This window comes from Pelophylax lessonae (genome assembly GCF_965119305.1).
Source record: "Pelophylax lessonae genome assembly, chromosome: 2".
Classification (NCBI taxonomy): domain Eukaryota; kingdom Metazoa; phylum Chordata; class Amphibia; order Anura; family Ranidae; genus Pelophylax; species Pelophylax lessonae.
This window is the reverse complement of record NC_138769.1, coordinates 428,493,959-428,506,604: the sequence shown is the minus strand read 5'-3', so window position 1 is coordinate 428,506,604 and position 12,646 is coordinate 428,493,959. Positions and strand designations below refer to the sequence as shown.

General features: G+C 51.9%; 1 pseudogene across 1 annotated transcript in view; it reads left to right on the top strand.

The window, feature by feature from the left end:
* Positions 1–12,646, top strand: part of LOC309546698 (large ribosomal subunit protein uL6-like) — a 154,955-nt pseudogene that overhangs the window by 3,815 nt on the left and 138,494 nt on the right. Inside the window, exon 3 of the transcript in view lies at positions 5,692–5,803. The product of the transcript in view is annotated as a large ribosomal subunit protein uL6-like (transcript). The remainder of the gene's footprint in view (positions 1–5,691; positions 5,804–12,646) is intronic.

Genomic DNA, 12,646 nt, shown 5'->3' with positions numbered 1-12,646 from the left:
GTCATTAGGCCTGTTGGTCTTTGAGGCTCCTCCAAATAATTCCAAATCCTGCACTGCGGGACCTGTGCCCTGATAGGCCTCCAGCCGCGTCACCGGCTCGGAGACAAACCACTCCCCGCAGTGCCACCATTTTGAATTCCATTTAAACTGACATTAAATGGAATGCACCATAGGGACCCATACCAACGATGAGTCCCAACCATACCCTTATCCTAAACTGTTCACCTCCCCCGCCAGCAAAGACCAACAAAACGCCACCAGCACCCAAGGGTGACACCTTACCCTTGCGTGCCCCTCCAAACCCTCAAGGCTCGCTGGATCCCATCCTGTAATCCCAGGGCCCATAAATCTATACCCACCGCATTGAGGTGGACTCCATCATCCCGCAGATACCGCCATGTGTCCACTTCCAACTCCAGGTGGCGAACCACCAACCCCCCATTCCGACACACAAAGCGCCCCACTTCCTTGTTCAACTTAATCCGAGCCTTATTAAGGCGCGCGACCGACCTGGCCATGCGCCAGGACGTGCGGGCCACCATATCCGACCAAACTACAAGCAGCGCCGGAAAAGCCGTGCGCAGCCGAAGGAAATCCAACTTTATGTCCTTGATCAAGGCCCGCGCGGACCTGGCCCCCAAATCGTTGCCCCCGGCATGCAGCACCAAAACATCTGGCTGCCTGTCCAACCGGGCGAAACGATGCACTTCGGGAAGGACCCTGCCCCAAGTAAGCCCCGGCACCCCCAGCCACCTGACACAAGCCTCGTGCCGAGAAAAACCAAGTTGTCTACCATTAGGACGCACATCAGCTCTCCGGGCCCCCCAGAAAACATACGAGTGTCCCACGATCCAAACAAGGCAGGGTTCCAAACCTACAAGAAAAGGGGACAAAAGGAAAAGAAAACCAACCAATAATCAGATAACCAGCCGGGCCCACACCCCCCCAACAACAAAACCACCCCCCGTACATACCCTACACCAACAGCTGTGGACGAACGTACAACAAGAACCTCCTAGACTCCCAGCGTCCAATGCGTTTGACCGCATCGTCGTTCAATCCCCAGCGTGCAGCCTCAGTGGCCGCCCCGATCCGAAAGGAATGAGATGCAAACCTACTGGCATCCAAACCCAAAGAGCCCACACACCTTCTGAACACCGATACAAATTGAAAACGAGATAACGACGACCCGTCCGCATGCATTAAAAATGAACCGGGCCGCGAAGGGCGGATTGCCCAGTAATCCCGAACCGCCCCTACCGGGCACAGCGGTGAAGACGGCACCGCGAACAACCGGACACGGACCCCCTTGCCACTCTGGTCCGTTTTGGACCGTCGAAGGAGGATAGTAACCCCCTCCCGACCGACAGAGACATCCTGACCCAATAGGCCCCCCGGCACCGTCCGGGAGGAGCTGACCAATTCCCCAATCCGGAAAGCCCCGAAAAAAGCGAGAGAAAAGGCCGCCTTAAACAACACCACCTCGTAACTCGAGGCGCAGTGCTCCCCCAATTGCCGGCAGACGTCCTGCAAAAGAGCGAAGGACACCGGGCGCCTAGTGTCCCTCCTCCGATAAGCCCTGGAATAGCCCCGTAACGCTTGTCTCACCACGAAGTCCTTCGTGTAATCCTGACAACCCAGAAATTTAAACAGAAAGGCCAAGCCGGACAACTTGCGAGCCACAGCGGAAGCCGACGCGCCCCTCTCAAAATGATCAGAGACAAAAGAAAGCAACACCCACCTGACCTCCGGACCCAGAGGATCCACCGATGCCACCCGCAACACCTCCAGCCACTCCAACCATACCTTGCAATAAGCCGACCACGTGGACTCGCTCACCGACTTCCTGATCCATCCAGCGAGGACCCCAAGGCAATCCCCCATAGCCACTCCGGACACGTGACTCCGCGTTGCTCCGCTGCCGGTGCCAACTCCCGGAACCTGTCCCACTGAAAACGAGACAGCGCGTCAGCAATATCATTCTTAACCCCCGGAATGTGCACAGCGTACAGGAAAACATTCAACCGTAGACACCGCAACACCAAATACCTGAGGAGGCGCACCACCGGCTGAGACGAAGCCGACGCGCGGTTGATCACCTGAACCACCCCGAGATTGTCGCAATGGAGGCGAACCTTCAGGTTCCTGAACTCCGCCCCCCAAATCTCCAGGGCCACCACCACCGGGAACAGTTCCAGCAACACCAAGTTGCTGACCAGCCCCGCTACCTGCCATGCCCCCGGCCAAGGGGCGGCGCTCCACGCCCCCCGGTGAAAAGCCCCGTACCCCGCCGAACCAGCAGCATCGGTAAACAGTTCCAAATCAAAGTTGCTGATCGGCCCGGCCATCCACAAGGATCTGCCATTGTATGTGGCCAAAAAACCGTGCCACAGACGCAAGTCATCCCTGTGTTCCCTGTTGAGCCTGACGAAGTGAGTGGGCAACTTCACCCCCGAAGTCGCCGCCGACAGCCGTCGGCAGAAAACCCGGCCCATGGGCATAATGCGGCAGGCAAAATTCAATTTACCCAGCAACGACTGCAAGCTGCGCAACTGAATCTTGCGCAAACCCAGCACCCCTTCAATTTCAGCTCTCAAAGCCCCCAATTTATCCTCCGGTAGGCGACACTCCATGGCCTCCGAATCCACGACAATGCCCAGGAAGCTGAGCACCGTGGTCGGGCCTTCCGTCTTGTCGGGGGCCAACGGAATGCCGAAGCTCCCGGCCACATGCTGCAACGTGGCAAGCAGGATCGCGCACCCGTTGGAAGAGGGCGGGCCCACACACAGAAAGTCGTCCAAATAGTGGATCACCGAATTCACACCGGAAACCTCCCGAACCACCCACTCCACAAAGGAACTGAAGGTCTCAAACAGCGCGCACGATATGGAACAGCCCATAGGAAGGCAGCGATCCACATAATACGCCCCTTGCCACCGGCAGCCCAGCAATCGAAAACTGTCCGGGTGAACCGGGAGCAACCTGAACGCCGCCTCAATGTCCGATTTGGCCATCAAGGCCCCCCGCCCATAATGTCGCACCCAGGCCACCGCGGCGTCAAAGGAAATGTAAGACACCGTACAGGCATCCGGGTCGATGGCGTCATTCACAGACCCACCCTTTGGGAAGGAGAGGTGGTGAATGAGGCGAAATTTGTTGGGTTCTTTCTTGGGAACCACCCCCAACGGCGAAACCACCAAGTCACGCACCGGCACCTCCGAGAACGGGCCCGCCATGCGACCGAGAGCCACTTCCTTGTGCAACTTATCCGACACCACCAAAGGGTGGCGCAATGCCGAACGCAAATTCCTCGCCACCGGCGGCACCGAGGCCAAAGAGCAAGGGATACGAAAACCCACCGCAAAACCCTCCCCCAGAAGTCGGGCAGCCGCCCTATCGGGGTACCTATCTAGAAAAGGCCGCAGCCTTTCCACCCTCACCGGCGTCGTCCCCTTTGTGCGAAGGCTCTCCGGACCGCCCTTTTCCGGACTTAAAACACCGAGCCAAGGAATGGGAACCTCCGCAACCGGAGCATTCATGTTTGAAGCGACATGTGCCACCGAACTTACAGGAACCCTCATTAAATTGCCAGCAGAAACCCCTCCTCTTTGCGGCCGGCTGTCCCGGGGTCGCAGAACCACCGGCCCCCCCTGGAAAAAACTGATTCGGAGCCTTCGCAGACGACATGAGCCGCATCCACAGGCTGATGTCCTTGTGGTCCCACCGCAAGGACGGCCTAACCGCCTTCCGCTGCCGGAACTGTTCGTCGTACCGCAGCCAGGCCGACCCCCCGTAAACCCGATAGGCTTCCCCTACAGCGTCCATGTAGCAGAACAGGGCCGAGCAGTTTTCCGGCGCCTTTTCCCCTATGACGCCCGCCAGAATGGCAAAGGCCTGCAGCCAATTGGCGAAGGTCCGAGGGATAAGCCGATAGCGTCGCGCCTCCTCGTCCTCCTTCTTGCGCTCCTCCGGTTTAACCCTGTCCAGGTGAAACTTCTCGAGGGGCAACAGCGTGAAGATTTCCACGTACTCACCCTTCCAGATCTTCTCCCGGACTTCCTGCTTCAAATGTGCCCCCAATGGGCCCTCAAAACAAACATATACCTCACCTTTCGCTGAATCGTCCAGGCGAACAGCGTCCGCCTTCCCCTCCTTCGCCGTCCCGGTCTTGTCCCCCGCCGCCCCGGCCGTCACTGCCACCACTGCCGGCGCACCAACAACCTGGGGAGGGGCCCCAGCCCCCCCCGCAACTAGCCCCGTGGAAGACGGCCCCGCCAGCCCCGGGGCCCCCCCCGGCTCCGTGCCCGAGCCCCCCGCCGGAGGCACCCAAGCCGCCGCTGGAGACAAGCGGCCCCCGTCCCCCGGGGGCAAACGCCCCAAGAGGTCCCGTAGACCCAGGAGGAAGCCCCTCAAACCCCCATCATCACCCCCTTCCGGGGTCCCCGCCCCCACCGGCCGGGACACCCCCACCCCCCGAGCCCCTCCAGCACTCCCACCCCCCACATCAAACAAGCCCCGCAAATCAGACAAAGCCAGAGAAGGAATTGTGACCTCACCTGTCTGCCCAGGGGGGGCGCCCCCAGCCGCCGATCCAGCCTCCCTCGTCGCCGACCGACCACCGACATCCTCTTCCACATCCGATCCGGACACCTCGCCTTCCGAACGATCGTCCCCGGGCACCGCCAACATCCGTCCACCAGGTGTCGCACTCCCGCCATCTGCAGAGCCGAGCGACAGGCGTCCACGCCCCCGTACTCCAGCTCCGCCCGACGGAGACCTCTGTGAACCAGCCGAACTTCCGATGACCCGGCCACGTGACTTGCCCCGCCGCGTCATCTCTCTGCGCCCAGCCGAGGCCGACTCCGAGTCCCGCCGATCACTGCTGCCACCGGCCGCCATGAAGCCGCTCCCACGCCGAGGCACCCCTCCGACCGGAGCATCGCCAGTAGGGGAGCCCGCCAGTCCAGTAGCACCCCGGCGAGAGGGACGGGGAGAGACCGAAGGCCGCCTCCCCCCACTACCCCCAGAGCTCCGTCCATGCAGAGGATTCCTCCCAGAGGCGCGCACGGCCGCAGCAGGAGTACGCTTAGCCGGCGGCCCTGAAGGGTCCCTGTCGGGGCTCCTAGGATGACGCTGAGCTCGAGGGGAAGGGTCCGGTGAAAAACGCTCCGGCGGCCGTGACCGCCGAGCCCGCGGGACCGCAAGCCCCTCCGAATCCTGTGCAGAGTCCTGAACCCCCATCAACGTGGAGACCTGGGACCGGAGCCACTCAGTCCCCTTCACCGCGGCAGCGGCCTTAATTTGCTCCAGCAAAACGTCCAAATCCGCCATCACAGACCAGGGAAGCTGAGGTGAGATGCTCTGCAGTGAAAAAGGTGGGTGACCAAGCTTCTTCTTCCTTCGTCCGTTGAACTTCCACTGACCTCCAATCTGAGGGGCCACCCCTCCTAACTGTACCTCAACCCCTCCCAAACCTGATACACCAATCCCTGAATACCCCCAAACTCAAAACAATTTAATTTAACTCACACCTGCCCTGTCTCCCCTCTTCACATGGTCATGTCTGCCCTGCGCTATTTTTTTTTTTTTTTTTTTTCGCTTCGGGCCTTGCTTTAACGGGAGTTTTCGAACAGATGAATTCTTTTTTATTTAGCATGCCTTTATTTATATTTTTCCCCGTATATATTGCAGACCAAGCTGTCCAGCAAAAATGACTCATTGCAACAACTCACAATTAATGAATCATCTTTGCCAGAATTCCTGAATTACATCATTATCCACAGAGTTACCTGCAAATGTTCAGGTGAGTCAGCGTCTGATTACTTGAACATAATGGCTACAAAATATAGCCAGTGTACCTTTTAAAATCTACCCTAAAGTGTGCTAAATTAAAAAAAAAAAAGGGAAAGTAGTCACACTCACAACTTAGGCACACCTTGACATTATTTCCAGACTTAGGCACACCTTGACATTATTTCCAGACTTAGGCACACCTTGACATTATTTCCAGTATACCAGGATCCCCCAACAACTGCTAGGAGCTTGCCACAACCCATCCTCCCACCTTCCCTTTGGGGAGGCAGTCATTCACATTTATGGGTCAACAGTGATGTTGAGGGGACAGATCCAAATTCTCTGGGTCTTAAAGGGACACTGTTAAAAAATTGAAGATGTTGATAGGAACCTAGAGATGCCCTCAATACAGTTCAAGGGCCATATTAACAATGCTTTAGGACATGGGTGTCCAACCTTTCGGCTTCTCTGGGCCACATTGAGTGTAGAGAAATTTTCTTGGGCTGCATATAAAATATATACTATAGTTAAGGTATAAGTAATAAAACGCCACTGTGCCCTTCCCGCGCCGCCTCCGCCACCCCCCTGCACTAATTTAACACAACTAGAGGATGACCAATGAAATTTAACCAGTATACGGGGGTTTACTTCTGAAAGATATTAAAGTAACACTCTAACCACCATGACCACTTCATTGATTTGAAGTCATGGTGGTAGGAGTCAGAAACACTGCACATGCTGGGATATTTACAGTTATGTGCTGGGGAATAGTTACACCCCTAGCACCTATGACTTAGGCAGCCAGAAAATGTACACGTATGAACAAGGACATGACATATTATTTACAAAACACAACTAGTTATTAAAAAACACATCAATTACACACGCTAATGCACATACCTTTTCTACTTATTTTGCAGACTGCTGGTGGGTAATGCTGGCGGTTACTGCTGGCGGGTACTGCTGGAGGTAGCAGCGGCTGCAGTAGAGAGCAGAGCCGCTGCTTTCTGTATGGCTCCTGTCACAGGTGGAGTGCATTTCATGTCAGAGCCGGAACTATACAGGAAGCAGCGGCTCTGTCACTGACTGCAGACATCCTAAGTCTCCCGCAGCCGGGAGATCGTACGGCGCTTGCAGCCTAGTGCGTGCCCATCCAATGCAGCCTAAACAGTGCCCATCCAATGCGTGCCCATCCAATGCAGCCTGTTGAGTGCCCGTTCTATGCAGCCTGATCAGTGCCCATCCAATGCAGCCTCACCAGTGCATGCCCATCCAATGCAGCCTGATCAGTGCCCTTCTAATGCAGCCTCGCCAGTGCATGCCCATCCAGTGCAGCCTCACCAGTGCGTGCCCATCCAATGCAGTTGCAGCCTCTGCCTACAGTTGGTTGGAAGCCGCTGTGGCCTTGCCCCTGACTTGACTTTTTTCCTCCCCAGAAAAAAAAAATTGTCAGGGGGCAGTGGGCCGCATTGGCTGCAGTTCTGGGCCGCATGCGGCCCTCGGGCCGCAGGTTGGACATGCCTGCTTTAGGATTACCAAAAGGAAACTTGTCATGAGAGGAATGTTAAAGTATACGTAAAGTCAAAGCTTTTTTTAGTTTTAGATAAAGTAGAGAGGGATTAGAACACCTGTTTTTTTTTTCTTTGCTGTCTGTGCCCCTATTAGTCCCGCTTCAAACAAGAGGTCAGATGGGGCCCACCTGTGTGTTTTTCAGGTGGACCTGATCAGACCCTCCATTCTCCTCTATGTAGCGCTGGATGTAAACAGATTTGTGTCCGTTTAGACCTACCTACCTCTAATCCGATCCAGCAAAAACAAACAGAAGGGGTCCAGCAGGTCCTTTTACAACCGAGTGGGTTGTGTCAGCGTCAGCTCTACATAATCTGAGTGGACACATTTAGTACCTGTCATCTGCCTGCTCTGCTCAGTGGAGGATCAGCGGACAGATCCCCTGCTGAGCAAACCAGTGTTAAGTGGAGTACGGCTCATGTGAAGGGGCCTTAGGGAGATTTACCCTCTCTACTTGTCTCTACTTGTCCTGCTGACCATGTGAAAGAAAATTCCCAAGTTTTGTGTGTTCAAGGGAACAAAAATAGGTGGGAAAATCTTCCAATGGGGACACTAGTTCTGAAGAGCCTGATGACCACCAAATAGTGTTGGGTAAACGGTTCGGCCTGAGCATGAGTTGGGGTCGAACATTACATTTTTGCCCGTAGAGCAAACACCCGAATTGTCGAGATGTTTGGTCATTTGTTTGGCCCACTGAGCACCCCACAATGCACTGCGCAGTATAGTTAGTGCACTTTTACTGCAGTATATTGAAGTGTGTTAGTCCACGTGTACTGCAATATATTGAAGTGCGTTAATGCACGTTTATTGCAGTATATTGAAGTGCATTATTGCACTTTTACGACAGTATATTGAAGTGCATTCATGCACTCTTACTGCAGTATATTGAAGTGTATCAGTACAGGTCTACTGCAGCATATTGTAGTGTGTCAGTGGAGTGTATCTGTTTAGTGAGTACTTAAGTTAAAGTGCATCAAACCCCACTTTCCATTGAATAAAGTGCATCCAAGTACACATTTCCCCGTCTCTATTACATCTCTGTAATAAGCCCCCCCACCCCCATCATGTCTGGGAGGCCAACAAGGAGAGGTAGATGTTCCCATGGCACTGTGAGGGAGCCAGCAGAGTTTGTGTCCACAGGCAAAGGTGGACGTGGTCTGTCCTCAGGCAGGGCACCATTTTCTCCATTTAGTGATGTTGCCTGTGCTATCCAGCCACTGCATGTGGAGGAGATAGTGGCCTGGCTTACAAAACCATCTTAATCCTCTATCAACCAAGCAGAGACTAGTGCGCAGTCCACCACAGCTGCCAGAGCGGGTAAATCTGCCTCCTTGTCCACAGCTATTTCTGCCATAGCCCCAGCATCATGCATGGAGGAGTCAGCTAAGTTATTTGAACACAGCATCAACCACTTGCTCCTTGACGATGCATAGGCATTACTTGACTCTGATGTTGGTTCTGAGGTTGAGGATGGTAGGAACCTACCGAGAGGGAAGAACACAGATAAACAACTAAGTGTCAGTCATGTTCCTCCAGCCACAGCATATTGCCAAGTTGGCTCCAAGCTTGCAGGAAAAATATAATTTTTTTTTTAATAAATGTCAGTTTTGCTGCAGCAGGTTCTATACACCGCTTTACAGGAAGACTAAGGGGACCCCCCAGGCACTATATGTAAAGGAATGTTTCATTTTTATTGTTTCACTTTAAGCATTAGTAAATCATTGCTCATTTAAAAATGATGGTTTTACACATTTTTTGTCATTGATACATGTTCTCAGGGCAGTACCCAGACCCCAATACCCTTTGTATGCCCAAAAACGTGCATCTAAGCCCCAAAAATGAGCAATTGTGATTTTTCCAGTTCAGGTCCCATGGACTTCAATGGGGTTTGTTATTCTGCTCCGAACTTTTGCGATGTTTGAGAGTTCGGCCCATCTCTACTACCAAGATTTCCCTTCAATTTGGGGAATTTGCTCTCACTTCCTGTTGTGACTATGGGACACAAAATAAAGAGAAATCTTCCCAATGAGATGTAGATGGCAAAAAAACCTGACAGGGATTATAACCCTCTTTTACCGTATGCAAAATGAAAAAAAGCTTCCCTAATCATCTTTCAGGACAGCAAAACTGAGAGATAATTGGCTCTGCCCTGACAGGAAACACATTTAGAACAATCAGTTAAAAAACCCCACCCACCCACTCATTCCTTTGTTTGGATTGTGTTTCCTACCATAAGACAGCACAATGTTTATTGTTTTTTACTGACCTGGTGGCCATTGAGCAGGAAAGCCCCTCTCTGAGAAGTTATAAGGGGAAACAGCTTTGCAGAGCTCAGTAGGTTTCCCCTTTTCGATCCAAGATCTTAGCCCCAAATGACAGTGGTCAGACTCCTGAGGTGCTCTGAGCTGTTGACCTTCTAAAATTTCCAGGACACGTGTAATGTTTAGTTGAGTCTCTGAGGGGCAATGTGCACGTGTCCAGAAAAGCTCTGGCCTGCGTCTGCCATTACTTCTAGGTCCTCAAATGCATGGGCAGTATTGCAATGCATTCCAAGCCTCTGGGGAGCCAGCAAGAAAGATGCTACAATACCACAACCCATCAGTCAGCTAGGCATCCTTCATTACACCTGCAGAAGGGGCAGGAGGTCCAGCACAATCCATAGCCCAGGAACGAATGACCTACATCCTGCAGTGCTGGACGGCGCTGTCTCAAAAGACCAAGCCATCCCATCAGAGAGGCCTACTGCTAAAGTCTACCCCGTCACACCCACTCGGAAAGAGCCAGATTGTGATGACTACGCATTGTCAGTGGGGAGTGACAGCGGGAGTGAGATATATTAGGGGTCACCCAGACTGCTGGCCAAGTTTGAGCCCCCAGAGTCAGAGTTGGATGAGTGGTCCCTGGCCAGTAAGTAAGTCAGATGAAGAGTGAGACTTGTGGGACGCTCATAAAGTTATGGAACTGGAAGCAGAACAGTTGTAAAGATCTGCCTCCCCTGAATATGCTGAGTGGGCAGTGGTGGTGGAGCAGCTGCTATCCTTCACAGAGGAATTTTAGCTGGATGAGGCCGATGCCCAACATCGGGTCTAATCATGACCATTGGGCACTTGGGCAAGGACTCAGACCTGGAACACCACCTACAAGAATTGGATCATTAGGTCCCAACAGGCATGTGTTCTCCCTAAACAAGGCAGGCTGAGGGAGCTTCCAAGGTTCTCCCTGTTGCAGTATGAGGTACACAAGAGGACCACCTTGGAATGGGGGTTAGACTACACCTATGTCCCCATGGACTTTATGAACATCAGTGCAATCAGTGGGAAGAGGAGCTTATGTGTGACTTTCTGCGTGTCCCCAAGCCACAAAGGAGGCCTCACAACCAAAATGCTTGGGCCCGATTTCAGGACGTTAAACAAGAATGGAGCCTGGGGCAGGCTATTTACAGGGACCAGGTGATTGTCAAGGCCAGATGGCCAAATCACAGTTACTCAATTGCCACCTTACAGAGTAGTTACTCGGTTGCCAAACCCAACACATGAATCCAGCCTGACCAAAATTTAAGGAGGCATCCTGGCTGTTGCTGCAGATGGGGATCCTCTGCTTATGCCACCCTTCACCCTTACCCAGACTAGGCCGATATGTCATCCCTTACCCCTTCTGCCGTTGTTTCTGTGGTTACTGTTTGCAGAAGAGAGACACTGAGGATGGGTCTGGATTGCTTCATGTTGTGTAAAAACCTTCCCCAACTTCATTAAAATTCTCAATTCAGATGGACTTTTCAAACTATATATATATATATACATATATACAGTGCCTTGCGAAAGTATTCAGCCCCCTTGAACTTTGCGACCTTTTGCCACATTTCAGGCTTCAAACATAAAGATATACAACTGTAATTGTTTGTGAAGAATCAACAAGTGGGACACAATCATGAAGTGGAACAAAATTTATTGGATATTGGGCACAAAATTATTCAGCCCCTTTACTTTCAGTGCAGCAAACTCTCTCCAGAAGTTCAGTGAGGATCTCTGAATGATCCAATGTTGACCTAAATGACTAATGATGATAAATAGAATCCACCTGTGTGTAATCAAGTCTCCGTATAAATGCACCTGCACTGTGATAGTCTCAGAGGTCAGTTTAAAGCGCAGAGAGCATCATGAAGAACAAGGAACACACCAGGTAGGTCTGAGATACTGTTGTGGAGAAGTTTAAAGCCGGATTTGGATACAAAAAGATTTCCCAAGCTTTAAACATCCCAAGGAGCACTGTGCAAACGATAATATTGAAATGGAAGAAGTATCAGACCACTGCAAATATACGAAGACCTGGCCGTCCCTCTAAACTTTCAGCTCATACAAGGAGAAGACTGATCAGAGATGCAGCCAAGAGGCCCATGATCACTCTGGATGAACTGCAGGGATCTACAGCTGAGGTGGGAGACTCTGTCCATAGGACAACAATCAGTCGTATACTGCACAAATCTGGCCTTTATGGAAGAGTGGCAAGAAGAAAGCCATTTCTTAAAAGATATCCATAAAAAGTGTTGTTTAAAGTTTGCCACAAGCCACCTGGGAGACACACCAAACATGTGGAAGAAGGTGCTCTGGTCAGATGAAACCAAAATCAAACTTTTTGGCAACAATGCAAAACGTTATGTTTGGCGTAAAAGCAACACAGCTCATCACCCTGAACACACCATCCCCACTGTCAAACATGGTGGTGGCAGCATCATGGTTTGGGCCTGCTTTTCTTCAGCAGGGACAGGGAAGATGGTTAAAATTGATGGGAAGATGGATGGAGCCAAATACAGGACCATTCTGGAAGAAAACCTGATGGAGTCTGCAAAAGACCTGAGACTAGGATGGAGATTTGTCTTCCAACAAGACAATGATCCAAAACATAAAGCAAAATCTACAATGGAATGGTTCACAAATAAACATATCCAGGTGTTAGAATGGCCAAGTCAAAGTCCAGACCTGAATCCAATCGAGAATCTGTGGAAAGAACTGAAAACTGCTGTTCACAAACGCTCTCCATCCAACCTCACTGAGCTCGAGCTGTTTTGCAAGGAGGAATGGGCAAAAATTTCAGTCTCTCGATGTGCAAAACTGATAGAGACATACCCCAAGCGACTTACAGCTGTAATTGCAGCAAAACGTAGCGCTAAAAAGTATTAACTTACGGGGGCTGAATAATTTTGCACGCCCAATTTTTCAGTTTTTTATTTGTTAAAAAAGTTTGAAATATCCAATAAATTTCGTTCCACTTCATGATTGTGTCCCAC